A 17,011-nucleotide genomic window follows, 5' to 3' on the forward strand; every position below is an offset into this window, starting at 1 on the left:
AAAGAGAATGTATATAAACGTAATAATATATAAAATAAAATAAATAATAGACTAAAAATTAGATCCAATATTATTAGCTTTTAAACAATTCGCTATTATTGTTTTTTAAAAATTAAATATGGTTCACTTTTAAACAACTGTATATAAATTTAAACAACTCTTTTTCCAATCATGGACAATTCGAAATGTAAATTACAGAAGATAATAGCAAATCTATATAAATAAATTATTTAAAAATAATATTCTAAATATCTATGGATTGTAAACTAGCAATATGAATTATCTAATGTTAAGGTAATACTAATAGTTTTTATAATACGTCATTGTATTGGATACCTTATTAATTGAATAAATTAATAACTTTTAGTACATTGTTTTACATAATTCTTAAAAATTATTCTCTTTTTTGTTTATGTAATAATATATATTTTATTACCCTTCGAAAATGGGGCTTACTTAATTGTTAGTACTAATTAAGTAATTTTTTTTTTGTGTTTGTTCTTTCAATACATTTGTTTCTAAAAACCATTAGTACTTGATGCGAAGTCAAATTTTAAAACCCTTTACTTGAATTAACTTGTTTTCTTTCTAAGCCAATAAAATGTCTTTATGTTTAGGATAATTAAATGGTTATTTTGAGTTAAAATATTTCAAAAATTTATATTTTTACTTATGTAACTGTTTTATGTGTATTAATACATAATCTTCAGAGGTTGACCATATAAAATACTGACGTTTCGATCCACGATATAGGTTTTCATCAGGGCTCAAAATTTATCTTCCAAATTAGTTTTATTTATTAAACTAGTTATTATTTTCAAATCATAACTCCCTACAGCCTAATATCAATGTTCTGATTCGATTGAAATCAGCTTTTGCTAAGGACGATATTGACAAACCCCGATAGTTTTCAATTAACGCAATCCTCAACAACCCTGATAGATGTTATCCAACCCCAAATGGGCGAGAAGAAGCGTATGTGGGAAGATTCCATCTGACGCTATTAGACTGTGACAATCAAGCTGCCCGCATAGCTCTGATTCTCCGATTGTGCCTTCCTTTGTGGGACTCTTTTATCGCAAGAGCGTGTTATATCATCCCCTTAGATCCCACACTGCGGGAAACAATTAAAAAGAATATAGCGAAATTCTTTGTCCTCTCTCTCAACTGCCAAAGGCGATTGTTTGGGGAAAAGAAATAGAAAGCAAACTCGACAATAGGCACCGGTGTGTTTCCTGTTAAGGAAAATCTTGGATAACGGCTGGTTTAATTTCTCTTTTGAATCATTTTCATGCTATGATTTTTCTAATCTAAAATTTTCTTTCTTTCTGTTCCAGGTATGTTCTTTCTTGGATATTGGACTTCTCTAAATAAAGTATGTTTTAGTTATAGTTAATTTAATCAATTTTAGTAATATATTAAAAAAGCTCAATAGATTAATTTTTTTAATCAAATTATCTAAATCTATGCTTTTAAAAAACCTTAATAAAATTTATTATACTTTTTTTTTTTTAATTTTAAAATAAAAATTTCCCATATTTTGGTAGCATTTCTTGTTGTGTAAGCCGGCATACCGAGGTTAGGTTAAAAAAAAAAAAAAATGGTTTCCTGTTGTAAAAATACGATATTCAAAATTCTCAAAAAAAAAATTAATACTCAAAAATATTAAATTTTTATTTGTAGTATCTGTCAAGTTGACGATCGATTCGCTGAAAAATTATGTAATATTTTATTTTGTTTAAATAAGTTAGATAACTTATGCATTAAAATCATCGAACCAGACTGATGTTTACTTCAGTTAATGAATATATTTTATTGATATTGGCTTTCTTTATTTTTTTACGTTGTTATTTTATTTATATATTTGTCGTTTCAAAATGGAACTAATTTTTTTTTTCTAATAAAAGTCTAATTACTTGTTATTTTAAGGTTATTTGAAAAAAAAAAATCCGTTTACATCGCGATAATCTGAGACCATTTCATGCAAAACATTCCTATTAAATACATTGAGGAATTAGAAATTTTAAATTGGACTATGCTGGTTTTGTTATGTAATGTCTTGTGTGTAATTAAGATTCAGTAAGAGACTTGCATTTTGTCAGTAAACACTAGTTAATTGTAAGATCTCTTGAAAAGATAAACATGTTCTCTTCCTAAAGCCAGAGTTGATGCTAGCGCACGATGGCTCAAGGCCCATCTGCTACGTCGGGTATTCACGAAACTCACGTTTTTAGGAATTGTGATTTATAAACTTTTAATTATCAGGAATTAAGCTTCTCTATCGTGATGGGTTTTCCCACGGTTTTGGAGAGATACGCTATTCTATAAGATTTAGTCGTTATTTTCGATCGAGTGTCGAATGAAAGAACTGGATTAAAAAAAACAAAAACAAGTCGATACGGGTGATCTTGAGGGTAGAAGAAGGTGGCGGGTTTGAGGAACGGCCGAAGATGACTATCAGAAGCGTCAGGGACTTGCATCATCCAACCAGCCTTGGATATCTCACAATCTCTGCCGGGTAATTAATTGGTGAGATACGTTTCATGTCCCTAGATCTCGTTATAAATTTATTCCCCGTGCCCTTTAGCCTAGAACTGTGCCAACTACGGAATAATTAGCACTAAATCTAGGAAACTATTAAATATCATTATAACCGGGTCCTTGGAGGGTAATGCCTGCCGTTTCTAATCCAGCAACATGGCGGTGTAATTCCCTCCTCGGTTATCTACGGTGTATTCCCAGCTGCGGGCAACCATCTTTTACCGAGGGGCTAAGCTCGCCTCGGGGCTTGGGATATTGTTGGTAGCGATTCCCTCAGCAAGTGATGGGTATGGAACCTGTTTTTTACCTATGGGATTTATAAAGAGTACTTTCACGTAATTATTGAAGAAAACTTTATTTATTGTACCAAGTAGATGGAGTAATTATGTTTCAGTATCTTAAATCGCATCGTAGTCTTGAAACAAATCAACGGTTCGTGCAAACAATGTGATTTAAATTCGTATGCACTACAGTTTCGTAGTTAAATTAAAATTATTGTATGATTCATTTCAAGCTATCCATTTAATAAAATCATACACGTTCTATTATCAATATATAGGGTATTCTATTCCTACCCCAGACAATGTATTAAATGACAAATTCGCTAAATATGCAAAATTTGAATGAGAATATTTATTTCACATAAAGTGGCTAAAATTGCAATACGGTGTAGTCTATTTCGAATAATAATAAATTAATTCTCGATTAAATTAATAACTGAGCGTGATTATGACCAAATCACTTCCTTGCACAACCGTCGGTCTAGTAACAGTGCCGCTTTACGAAGTACTGCATCCCTGACTCTTCCTGGGTTGTAGTGGTAAAGATTTAATTTGTTTAAATTAGTAAATGTTTATTAAATTTTTAAAAAAACAGATGATCCATATCCATGATACATTTTTGAATGGAACTATGAATGTCTTAATAAGTTAGTGAGATATCGCACCAGTTTCGTACTGACCTGAGCAGAAACAGCCCTACAAGTGGTGATGAAGCTTTACAAAGTGAAACGAAATTAAAAACGTGAAGCGAAACGTCGGCGAAGAAATGGCTATTAACTATTTTTGTTATCTTGTGCCTCCCACCCTCCTCCCATCGACCATCTTCGTCATAATTTAAGGTATTGTTTTAAATTAACCAATTGTAAGCGAGTTGAATACACTGACTGTTATAAGCCTAACAGGTGGAACGTTTCGGAGTCTTTCCACATTGTCCTTCTCTACCTGTTGCAACCATTTATTAATGAATAATTGCCACGAGTGAGGAGTAAAAAATAATATAAAAAATAGTAGGAGACAATTAAAACATTTTATGAATACCATTACTAATGAAGGGTTGCTCGAAGGGTGACGCCTATATTTTTTATGGCACGTGACCCTAGAGCTATTTGCATACCCTGCCTGCCTGCTTGTGGCTTACATTAGAATGAGAGAGACTCTTCGGCAAATAATATAGCTCAATGGAGGTCGGCTATTGGCAATCTTTTTCATGGTTCAACGGTTGATCAAGAGAACAATTGGGTTTAGCAACTATTGTTAATTCATCTAACCTATTTATTTAAAAAAGAAAATGTTTTGGTCTGTGTTATGTTCGGGTTTCCTTAACTACTTGTGAGCTTTTGCATTGTTATATTTATTTTATACTTATGGGGAAATGTGAATTTTCAAAAGTACCAATGAAATATAATTTTTAAAAAATTCAACATTTTTTCAGATACATTCATTCGTCTTTTTTAATTTATAAAATATTTGGTTTAATTTTAAGGTGGGAAAATGAAAAAGTTAAGGAAAAAGTTCGGATTTTTTATGATTCATTGATGACGAATAAACCAAAATCTAAGAAAAGTACTCATAAAAATCTTTGTACTGTTATAAATCAACCTGTTGTATTGCCTATAGTTACCTCTCAGTAATTACCATAGTTTCTCTACTTTTCGTAATTGAGGAAGCTAATAACATATGGTAGGAAGGCGTAGGTTGTACAATGATATTCTGTTAATTGATAAAGCGAAGCCCAGAGGCCATGCTTGCTCATTCCAATGCTGACTGAAGGAGTCCTCTAAGCACATCCTATTGTTCGCTTCGTTTTCAATTTCCCGGACGAAATGACAAAGCCCTCCTCCTCCTTCCCCCTTCCCGTAGTATAAAGTTATAAATAAAAGGGTTGATGGGGGGGGGGGCGGTCGGGGGCGGTGTTTAACACGTATAGAGAGTGCGCGGGGGGCGGATCGTTAGGTCCTGCCCCTACCACCTTCCTCAGGGAATCCTGAATTCATAAAATGGCCGTCGACCAATCAAAAAATATCCTTTCCACCCCATTCTTATCCTTTTCTCTCTTTATCGCCTTTCTTGGCTGGGCCGGCGGCGGGTCCGGAGGCTGAGGTCCGCTCGCTCTTGGATATCCCCTCCTGCTATCCTGGTAACCGATAGGGTCTCCGGAAAATGGATTTTCTTCATTTTCACACCCTCCCCCCAACTCCACGTCGAAATTGTTATGTTGATCTAATATATCCCTTGGTGTTGATATCATTTTCCGTATCCATTTATTTTTTTATCCAGAAAATAATAATGCTAGGATCTTGAAATGTAACGATCCTTAGTGCAAAATCAGTGCCATTTTCTTAAATAGAGGAATCAAGCTTACAAAATTATAAGTTGAAATTTATTTTATATCCATCGTATGCTTTTGTTTTTATTTGAGCTTGACGAAGTGCGTGAATTCTGATAATACGGAAGTGTTTTGCTCTATTACGTTACTGAAGTTTCTGCCACTCATTGCTGCTGACACGCAATCTCCTACGCATTCTGGCCACAACTGTGTTCCTTCCTAAAAAAAAAAAATTAATTTCCTAAAGGTTAATAGTCGACATTTTCGCATCCACAGAATGATATTTAAGATGCGCCTATCTTCTCTCGTTTATAGAGAAAGTCTGCGGTTTTCCCGTAGGGAAATGAAAATTGTAATAAAAGAAAAGGAACCATGTACGAAAAGAAATTTTTCGTAAAATGTCACTTGTGTTGTACGCTAATGGGAGGGAACCGTCTCTTGTGCCTTACCCTTCAGCTTTCTCTCGGCAAAATGCTTTGGCCCCAATTTGATCAATGAAGAGTTGTACTCTATTGACTGATTATTTTCCTTGACATCTTCATTTCCAACTCTTTTTAGGTATTTATTAATTAATTACTATATTTTTTATTATTATTTAATTACTTGAATATATGTTCAACATCAACTTCATATTATAATTTTAAAATGTTTTTATGTTAAATGTTTCCATTTTTCTGTAAGCCTACAATATCCTAGTAAGGAACAGTTTTTCTTATAATATCTGAATTTTATGACACTCCTGGCAATAATAATAAAGATTTATTCCCAAGAATGGCGTAAAATTTGTCTTAGTCGTCATGAAGTAAGCGACTTTCTAATAAAGGATAAAATGTAAAAAAATAAATAAAGCAAAATTCCAGCTATAAAAATAAAGTTGAGATCGCGCCCTTTAGTATAGGACTACTGTAGCCCCATATTTCCCAGCCAGGCCGGGGTATACAGTCTACAGTTTTATAGCGGCGAAGATCTCTCCCAAAGGACTATAACGCTTTTTATAAGGCCCTTAAAATATAAAAAACATCCCTCTTTGTGGCCCTTATTCTAAAAGACGTCTTCCTGGTGGTTCGGAGTAAGATTGGCTTACTTTGAACTTTGAGCAAGTATTCTTGTCTACCAAGTTTAGAAAAATTCTAATTTAAAAAAAAAAATTATATATGTAATAATGTATTTTCTTTCTTTCATTTATCCCTGTGATGTGTTAAAAAGTGTTTGGTAGGGGTAAGCTTCTCAATTACAAATTGATTAAAATGTAATAAAGACGGATTACTTTTTAAGTAAGTCTAAGTTCAAAAACTTAATTTTTGCTCAAAAAAGTACCCTAAGTTGTACGAAATTAAAGTTGTATATTTAAAGTTCGGATATTATAGAAACCTTTCAGCTTAGATTGGCTTACCATAAGTACTACTTTATGTCATCGAATTCACACTTTCGCTCTTACTCCTGCTGATGGTTCGGAGGTCGGTATTGATTATTACTTCTTGCCTAATCCTGCAGATTTGTTGACCCGAACAACTCAAACTCCTTGTCTTTTCCTTCGCCTTAACCACAGTCCATACATTCCGGAGTACTCAGCAAATTAACCTCCGCTTCGGGTATCGCTTCATCCTACTCCTATCAGATCGGGATCGGCGCTGAGCAACAAATGCTTCGACAGGACAATGCCAGGACTAATTGGTGGTGTTTGCAGTCTCCAACTGCCAACTGACGTACCCCCGCCGTCGAGCCGTTTGTCCGGGGAGATGTATGGGGTTCTGGATGCGGTACCTCTTCCCGGTCATTATAGGAAGATCACGTTTTAGTGTCCGCCTTGGATCTATGGCAGTGGATCCTTGTTGGATAATTATGGGAGGCGTGTTGTAAATGTATTCTGAAGACTTCGTTGTTCAATAAATTTGTAATGATATACGTGAAATCGATACATCATGATGTATTGTAATATATTTGCGATATCAGATGGGACCAATAGTTAAGTTTTCTGTATGAAAGATACGCTAATTAATCAGGGTGTCTATTCCTCCTGGATGGTCTGGAAAAGACAGAGCGTTTTTTTGAATCTGTCAGTGAAAAGGGGAAACGCAGAAAACAAGAGAATGTTTCGTCAATCAATTATAACGTTATTTTTCTACATAAGGTTATATGATAAGTTTATGCACAATTTGATCTATACACAAGTACACATATTAATCGATTTTTCGTTGTAAATAATAACTAAAATGTTAAATTGTAAATTTAAAAAAAACAAAAACATAACTTGTGTATTCATTCATCAATTTTATTTATATATAATTGTGGAACTCTGAAGTAGACTATTTCTTTCGTTCCTGTCGATACCGTTGGTATTAATTAATCACAAGGGTTCTTTAGTATTCCACACGGAGCTGTCTTCATTAATCGTTAGTGCGCAGTTAGTAATGTACATTTAAAAAGTAGCTAAAATTGTTAGCTACTGTGAGCAATATTAATGGTTTATTTTTTAAGGTTGACAACCTCATCTCGCTAAACACAGAGGCCAAGAGAATATCAATTTCATGTTGGTAATCGAAATCAATTGTTTCAGTATTATGTTATAAATGTTGCGAACGTGTCCCTCATTCGCCTGCTAATGTTCCCAAACGCGCGTAACGCGCTTAAGTTACAAACGACTAAAGACATTTGACGCAAGACGACAGTCACACTATGAAAGGGGGAATGCAGCAAATTTCCACTGCCTCGCAACGCAACAATTTCGCCACATCGGGGGCATATCTGCGTCCGAGAATAAGACGCATGTGGAAATAGTATAGTTTTCCTTCGTCGTTGTAAATAGTTTTAGTTTCGCTTCGAAAACTAAAAAGACATTGTCCCTTGGCTTGGCCGTTCCGCGGGAAACTAGGTTTCAAAACGTTCATTGCGCAAGCACGGTCAACATTTTATTTAACATTATCCACGGGTTTTTACCTGGAACTGGGCAGTTATCATTCCGACATCAATCATATATTGGTGTTTGCTTCTGAAATTAGTGCGAAATAATTTAATCTCGTTTCTTTGTTTTTTGTTTTCTATTTATTCGCGAGCGCCATCATGTTTCTTCAGGGTGTTTGCTGAAGAAACATGATGACACAGTAAACTAAAAAAAAAATTAAGGAAAATTCTGGGATTTTGTTAACTTATCACAGAAATTCTGTAAATTTCACGATAGTTTATTTCTGACCTTAGTGAAGATTTGTGGTTTTCATGATAGCCAATCTGTTAATAATTTTCAAAAGATTTTTTTTCAATTCTTAGTTAGTTTGATAGAGAACTGGGAATGTTTTATAAGACATGTAAAAATCAGGGTATCCTACTGACACTCTTGTGTACAATCTTCTAATAGCTTCCCTTCATTGAATCGTATGTTTGACCCATACATCCCCTGGCAACTAGAAACTTTTTCTGGCTGGCAATAAGGAATGTATGACTGAATTAGATGAATATTTAAGGGCGTACTGTGCGGGCCCGTATTTAGTCCATGTTTGTTTTCTTATTTAGATTCCTTCTTCCATTCCGGTGTTGATTAGGTCCTTGTTAAATTATTCAAAATATGGAGGTGCCATATTCGCTTTATTATTTATATGTATTAATGTCTTCTCAGAGGGGATAATAACAATGCATAACATATGTACCATATCATCGATGGGATTTTTTCAGCAGTCCTCTTAAATATTCCAGGCATGTGGGGATTACCTATGTGATTATTTCATGAATGGAAGAAGTTGCTTCTTTATGTTCTTGAGTTCTGTATCTTATGTTGTTCGTACTTTGACTGGGAGGTACAATCAAGCCAAGAGGAGGTTGACAAACTGGAGAAACAATGAGAACTGCAGAGGCTGGCCGATAGCCAGAGTTGCGGAAAGGAAAAGGTTCGAAAAACCATATCCGGCGGAAGGCGACACGGAGGAAAATGTGTCACATGGAATAATAATTAGGAACCGTCCGCACTGCTCATTGTGTTCCCAACACATAGCACACATAACGCAGATAACACACATAGCACAGATAGCACATGTTTTCGCTTTAATTTTTCATTATGAGCAATTTTGAAATTGTATGTCTCTACATCTCATATTAACACAGAAGCATTTCGCTTAACCAGCTCTTCGGATTGTTCGTCGGCAAAATAAATTTCGGTAAGAACAAGAAGTTCGATAGCAGGAAACAAAATAGCTGAATATGTCATCTACATATTGTTGTTATAGAGTTTCAATATTTACCTAATATGTGAGTTAAATTTTTTTGTTTGTATAATCTCCAGGCCAACCTAGGAGTTATACAGAACAATTATTATCTGAATATGTTAAAATCTTATTGAGATTTGTCATATGAATTTTTCTCAGATATTTTCTATTAAATTATTTATTATGAACTCTCCCAAAACAAGACATTTAAATGATATTCCTTTTTTTTTCAATTGGATCTTGCGATTCCCTTTTCGATGCCGATTAAGAAGACTGTCCCTAGCCTGAGGAATGTTTCTCACGCCCTCTGGAACCCATCGTCTTAATTTATGTGTTTTTAAAACCGGTAATTGAATACCTCCGTGACTGCCAAAACTAACAGTCGCCTCATCATTAACTCCTTAACAATTAACTCCATGATTGATGATTTGGCTGATGAATTCGTTAGTTGACAACCGAAAGCTCTGTACTCGTACGCTATAGGTCTGAGGCTTACCGGGCCCATATAGGATCTCCTCGGGCATCAAATATTAATCTATGAGCATAAATAATACATAAATAATTGATATTTCACTCCGCCATTGATTTATAGCCTTAACATGAGGGTAATTTGCATTTTAATTGCCTCAGAGTCAGTTAAACGTTTCCCATTAATTGATCGGACTTACTCGTTTTAAAAATGATTTGTTTCTTCATTCCTAGATTGTTCATGGTTTCAAGATAGGCGTGATAAAATTAAATTGTTGAGATTTAAAAATATTTTTTATGCCATTTGGTAGTGTTATAAAATTCCGTTAAGTTTTTAATGTACATCACATGTATCATTTCGAATAAAACATGTGAATATGCGTTATTAAAAATATCAAAATTTTATTATATTGTTTAAACAAATAAAAAATTGAAGGACTCCATGCTATTTCATTAACAACTTGACGCTTCTTGAACTGAATTTGGTTCAACTGAGGGGCGTGGGTGTATCTTCATAAGGCACCATTTGCATATTTAATATGTTTTTATTTTGTCTCGGTTTTATTTTATTTTATTTTTTTGTATAATAATTATAATTTTATTCTCTATACTTAATGTAATCTATAAGTATATTTTTTTACTGTTATTGATTATTAAAATAAAAATTAGTGGTGCTTTTTTTTTGACAACAAAATCCATTAAAACTATTCAATTAAACTCAGAAATGGAACGAGAAGGATTTCGCCAGATTTCTTTATGAATAAATATTAATGAATAATTCAATTGAAAGTGAAGATTATTTTATTGCTGTAAATTTTTTTTCTTTATCTAGTTTACAGAAACACAACTATTATTGTTTCCATTTGTCTTATTATTAACCCTAATATTTATTTTTATTATGAAATAATCCGTTACTTATTTACACAGCCATTCTTTTCAGCACAATTCTAACTTAGACACAATACAGCCAATAGCAACTAAAATGGACTCAGTCGATTAAGCAATAATGCAAATCTGCGCCATTAACCTGAATATAAAGCCTTTATTCTGCCTTAGCACTGCATCATAATTTATAATGTTGCACGATTAATTTTGCATTTTATTTTAAATTACTTCTTTTATTTTCTGTGCAGTATCATAATAATTATTAACTTATCATTTTATTTTATTTTTATTTATTTTTAATCGTTCCGTACAGAATAGAGAGAAAGGGGAGGCGGGTTGGTTCTGCTCCTGGTCATGGCTCCGACTGGAATGAGACAAATAATTGCTTGGCCATTTGTAATGGTCTCTTGGCTCCCCATCGTTTATTTATTTTTTCTCCCCTGACTTTCATTTTAAGTTTAAATATAAAAAAAACATTGTATGCACGTATTTATGTTTAAAAGCTCATCCAAAAGCTTTTTTGATTATAATAGTAAATGTATGCAGGGTATGTAGAGATATGACAACCGACTATTTAGAAGTTTTCGGAAATTTTACGAAAATATGTTACGAAAAAAAAAAATAAATCGTTAAGTTACTGAATAAGTTTAAGGAAGTTTGGTACTCAATACATATCAAAGTTTCAGTTGACAATTATTTTCAATGGTTAAATGCTATCAGGGTTTTGCCTATTCAACTCGGCTTGAAGTGAAGTATAGACTTAAGTAAAATTTTCTATTGATATAATTTTAGTGATTCTTCTTTGATCTACTCTTATATGTATATTGGAAATTAATATCAATCTAAATTATGCGGTTTTTATGGGGAGATTTCGTTTTTCCATTTTGATTAAAACTTTTTTTTTAAAAAGACATAATTACTTTGAATTTATATATTTTTTTTCATTAAAAAGCACATTTTAAGATATTTGTATTATTTTTAATGATTGAGTACATAATATTTCAATAGAAAAAATATTTTTTTTTAATTATACCTGTATGTAATAGACCCTTCCATATAAAATCATAAATTGCACATTTTCTTAAACGAAACAGACTCGTCGACCGACGGGATCAAGTTCTGCTTCACAATCGACAGTGGGTGCCTCGTTCTGAAATCGACAGACACGACCTTGACAGTTCAACGTACTCATAAATCCAATCAAATCAGAGGCAAGATGTACTTAGCAAATCTGCCTTTTTTAACAAATCGATTTATAAAACTTTTATTCTATATGTAAATGGTTTTGCTAACGACTCGATTCGAACTTGGTTAGCAATTAATTCCTTATAACATTTTTAATTAATTAAAATCTTAATTAATATGGAGGAATTTGAGGATCATGCCATGAATGGTTTAATGCAGAACCCACCAACCTCAGTATTTATTAATTATTTTTTTTATGAGTTATTGAAAATATGAAACTTTTATTTTTTTTTTTATAACCTATTGGATAAAATATTTCATTTATTTTGTTTCTAATTTTTTAGAAAATGGTATATAACCATTTTTTAAACAAAAAATATTATATATTCATTTTGCATTCTTGTAAAAATTAATAATAATTTATAAAATTTAAATTCGTGTTGTAATTGATATTTTTGACTGATCAACCTACGTAACAATATTATAAGTCTTCGAAATATAAAAAAAAAATTTTGAGAAATATTGAATATAGATTTTTTAATACGAGTTAAGATAGGATGTATGTATATATATCTTTCTGTTGTTTCAAGACCAAACCAGATGGAGAAAATCAGAGAAAACTGAATTGACAAGTAGGTTCGGAATAAATGCAAAAATTGCACAATTGGAGTGTAAAAGAGAAACAGTAGTAGTTCGCTTTCACCTGCCTTATCTCCACAATCTTCTTAATAGATTCCGTCCGCGTAAGTCTTATGTGGTAGGGCTTAATAAAAAAATCCGTCCTTTGTGTATTTAAAATTCCTTTTTTTTTTTTTTCTTCATTTTTATATTAATTATTTATAAAATCTTATATTTGTATATAACGTGGAAGTGAAGATAGCACATGCTTCTTGAAGATGGGCCATCAAAGAGGCCGAAATCACGGAAGGGTCCCGACGGCGCCGCCCTTAATTTCTTAATAATTGGCGCATTTTTTTCCCGCCCCCGCCGCCTGCTCGGGTTAACCAACCACCTGTCGCGCCCCAAAGTGGAGCACCTTGCCCTGATAATTACCCACCCCTCGGCTACAAATTTACAATGGCTCTGCCGAGGTAAGGAGGAGAAAAAAAAACCTACCTACACTTAACTGTGAGCTCTAATTAGGCCGATTTCGGCAAGTTATTAGATTTTTGCTAAAAAATTACTTAAATTATAGGTGAGGAAGTTTTTACCGACTATATGATCATAGTTATAAACCATACCGGATACACCGACCTAAACCGGAAGTGGATCTGAGGTGTGTTTTGGCCATGGTGTATATATAAAGATAAAATCGTATGTTTGAGTTGTACTAGTCTGCATACTGTGAGTTTTTGAGCTCTCTTCCCTTGTGTTGCTTTCAATGGATTCCTCAATTTCTATGTTTACCTGAAGAATAATCAGTAAGGCTCGTTACTTGAGAAAGTAACCCAAGACTTCTGGGAAAGGCCTCATCGGCTTGTAATAGTAGTCCTGCGTGTACTAACGAGACGTAAACAGTTGACCTCATCTTTGCTAATTGGGGGGACGGTGTGAGCACGAAGATGGGGTAACCACGATAAGGTAAATACAGGAAAAAAGAGGCGGTGGTTCCTCAGATATAGCCGCCGAGGGTCTTCCGAGAGTCGAGAGGTCCCTAGGAAATGCCTCGGGAATTATAAAGGGCGTGCGGTGATTGGTCGATGCTAATTGCCTCAGGGACCAATCAGCGACAATTATCGTCTCACGAAATCTGACGTCATTTGGTAAGGTTCCTCTGTAATTGCGGGGGATTTTATGATTGGCCGAAGTGATTCTTAACGGCGGTTCGAGTTGTTTTGATCTTCCAGTGTCGGAGACTTTACAATTAGAAGTGACGCGTGGGTGACTTCCGATTGTTTCTCGGATTCGGTGAATCGTTGTAGGAGGTTTTCTATACAGGTATGAATGTTCAGTTTTGCCCCAGCCATGAAAAGCCGGTGATTCCCTTCAATTTATCAAAAAGCGTCTCACGATCCAGTAATGGGCTGTGTAGCTCGTTGGAGGTGTGTCTAAGTACTGGACAATTTCTCCATCATATAGTACGTGCCGCGTTATCCCATGACGCGGGATGCAAATAGATTCTAAAGCTTTTTTTCAAGGCTCTTTAACGAGGGCTAAGTATAAAGGAGCTTTTAAAGTCTTGTATAACGGCCGGTACCGATGGATCTTGGGCAAAGTATGTCAGGAATTCTTAGCGAAAATTGGTCCTGCATGCGCGGGGCACGATCTTCTCGCTTCCTGCCATTCGACGCTCTTTAGCGATTCCTCCTTTCTAGAATTAATTGTTTATTTGAATCCTATACTGTCTTTGTTTCTTACCTTCATGGTTAACTATTCAGAAGTGGTGTTAATATTATTGAGGTGTACATAGTGGAGAATGTGGGTAATTAAGAGCCTCATTCTGTTTTTAAACGAATATAGTTGTTCTATTAGGTGTAAACATAAGTTTAGGGTCTAGTAGGATTTCCAAATTAACTGTATAAGTGTATTGTAGGTCTTTTTCACTTATTAGGTATCAAAGGATTGCTTATTCAGTAAAATAAATCAAAGTTGGGTTGTAGAATTTTGGTGAGGGCAATCCTGATTAAAAAACAAAATAAAAAATTTTTCCTGACCTATCCTGAAATCAGTTTAAGATTAGGAACTATGGAATCATCTTTACTTGTGTACGAAACTTCTGAATTCCGGTGTGTTTTCGCTGGAAACCGGTATATTCTCGTAACCTTTGATATTTTGCTGAATGAACCCCTTTTCCCGTTTTGCATTGACACTCCTAATATGGTCCGCGGCCGACGGGGGATTTACGACATGTCCGCCGTTGTCGAAGACTTTATCAGTACGGAGGTCATCGGATGGCATTAGGACTTCGAGCCTCGAGGCATTTATTCTCTGGTTTTATTTCCCTCGGCGCGAGGACTTGGTTCTAAATACCCTAATATATTTAAAATGGTGTCTCCGGTCGAAGATTTTATCTCAGAAGAGGGCATTACCCGAAATCTCTTCAGCCTGCTTTGTAATGTTTGATTTATTTCTGGTTTAGTGTCCTTTTTTATGGTACTACATTTCCAGTTAATGGATTTTTATAGTTCTGATAAAACTTCATTCTTGTTTTTGAAAATAAAATATTTAATATCGAAATAAGGAAAATGAAAATTAATTTTATTTAGGGATTTCTGGTTTCCTACAGTACATGTGCGACGATATTTTTCAGACTTGTGGTGGTTTGAAATAATAACTAGGTAATAAATTTATAACATAAATACTGAAATTCTAAAATTGGCATGTTTTAATAAACAAAAAAATAAAATGATAATAAGATAACAATGACAATAAACGTACTTTAACTTTATTGTTACATATGAGCCCTTGATATCAAAGGTTGTGTCATTCTGTTCTCATCACACCTTGTTTCAATAAAAAAATAATAATAATAAAATCATTAATTTATTATTAATGGAGTGTATAAACTTCAAATGTTTTTAAATAGTTGGATATATTCAAGAATTTTTCTTGTTACTATTCCTTACAAATAACTTTATAGAAATTCTCCTAAAGAAAGAGGTACAGAAATAATGTATTTTTAAATATAAGATATCTGAAATAGAGATAGATGGGATATAACAAATAATATTTTTTGTTCAAAATTAAGACTTAAAACAGAATAACTTGATACTTGTGAATGATAAGCATCGTGCAGTTAATAATAGTTTAAGTAAAAAAAAAAGTTATTGTGCTTTGTGAAAAACAAACAACAGATAATAATTCCTTACATTGGGTCATCGAAGTTGTAAAGATCGGAAAACCTTGAGTATGGTTATATAATTGTGACGAATTGTATTTATCTTTCTTAGATGCAAATGTAGTGTGTATTCTTTTATAGCCATTCGTACTTGTTTAATTAATTTATTATTAATTAGCCATTAATTGAATAATTTATCATTTATAATTCCTCGATGTTCGGCGATGATGCCTACCAGACACTTTCCCCCTGGCCGTGGAAATATTATAGAAATTAACCATTCGTTATGCTTTTCCTGGATTAATTTTTTTTCTTACCCACCTTTTGGCTTGTTTTCTCATAATAGCTTCTGAGGTTGATTGTAATTGAAAAATGCCTGTTGAATTCGAATCTGTGGAAAGTGGCTCTTACAATGACTGTATATCTGGACTAATAAAGGATGCGGGAACTTTGCCAGGACGGCAAATAGATGGCGTCTCCTCAATGGACTCCTTTTATTTTTGTAGCCCATTTACCGAGTTGAAGTGACTTCGGTGTGTTAATTATTTTATAATTTATTGTTCTCTCTATTTTTTAAAATAATATTTCATTCTTATTACATTTAATTAGTATAAAAGTTCCTTTTTCAAAGTGTAATTTTTTTGCAGATCATTTTTATTTTTTTAATTGTCTTCAATGTCCAGTTTAAAATTATAGTTCGATTTCTCTCTTCTTTGTTTTTCTTTTTTTTTTATTAAAAAAAAAAAACAATAAGGTAGAGAGGTATAAAAAATAATGTTTCAGAAAATTACCTAAACAGGTCAAGTATTTTAGACGTATAAAATTTAAAATCGTGAATTATACTGTTTCTATCATCCTTCCTAGATCGTTTTAATGTTTATAACTTTAAATGAAGAGTGTTATTATAATTCTTTAAAAGTATTTTTGAATTTTATTAGTAGTCTAATCTTAATAATTAAAAAAAAGTATATACGTCAGTTTTTTTAATATTATACTTTACAATGGATTGAAGCTCCTTGATGCAACTTTTCAGAAGCCTGACCCCCACTCCAATATCGCCTTCTCAGGGCCTCTGCATGTCCCATCCATCAACCCCTTTCACGGCAACAATTATACTACAAACCGGTTTACACTAATTGTAATATATGACTCCCGTCACTAAATCAAACTCCCACATGGTTTAATGGCTTCGGTTTGGAATATTTTATATTTTATTTTTTTGTCTCTTCTTTTTTTTTATTAATCCCTCTAGTCCATTCTGGCCGATGTTCTCCCCCGAAGATGAGCCTCTCCCTCCCGTAGCTTACCGTGACGGTAATGACTCCCTCAGGGACTCGGACCCGTGGAGTGCTAC

The 17,011-nt window shown here is 33.6% G+C and overlaps 1 protein-coding gene across 7 annotated transcripts in view; it reads left to right on the forward strand.

The window, feature by feature from the left end:
- zfh2 (Zn finger homeodomain 2) overlaps nt 1-17,011 on the forward strand; it is a 561,880-nt gene that overhangs the window by 340,955 nt on the left and 203,914 nt on the right. Inside the window, exon 2 of one of the 7 annotated variants that reach the window (XM_024364355.2) lies at nt 1,338-1,375. The exons of 5 other annotated variants lie outside the window; for them this stretch is intronic. The gene's annotated coding sequence lies outside the window, so the exon portion shown is untranslated. Of the gene's footprint in view, nt 1-1,337; nt 1,376-3,485; nt 3,662-17,011 lie in introns of those variants that run through there. One more of the 7 variants, XM_067046940.1, reaches the window with a different exon arrangement.

Source organism: Halyomorpha halys, unplaced genomic scaffold (genome assembly GCF_000696795.3).
Source record: "Halyomorpha halys isolate HHAL.00 unplaced genomic scaffold, Hhal_1.1 Scaffold332.1, whole genome shotgun sequence".
Lineage (NCBI taxonomy): Eukaryota > Metazoa > Arthropoda > Insecta > Hemiptera > Pentatomidae > Halyomorpha > Halyomorpha halys.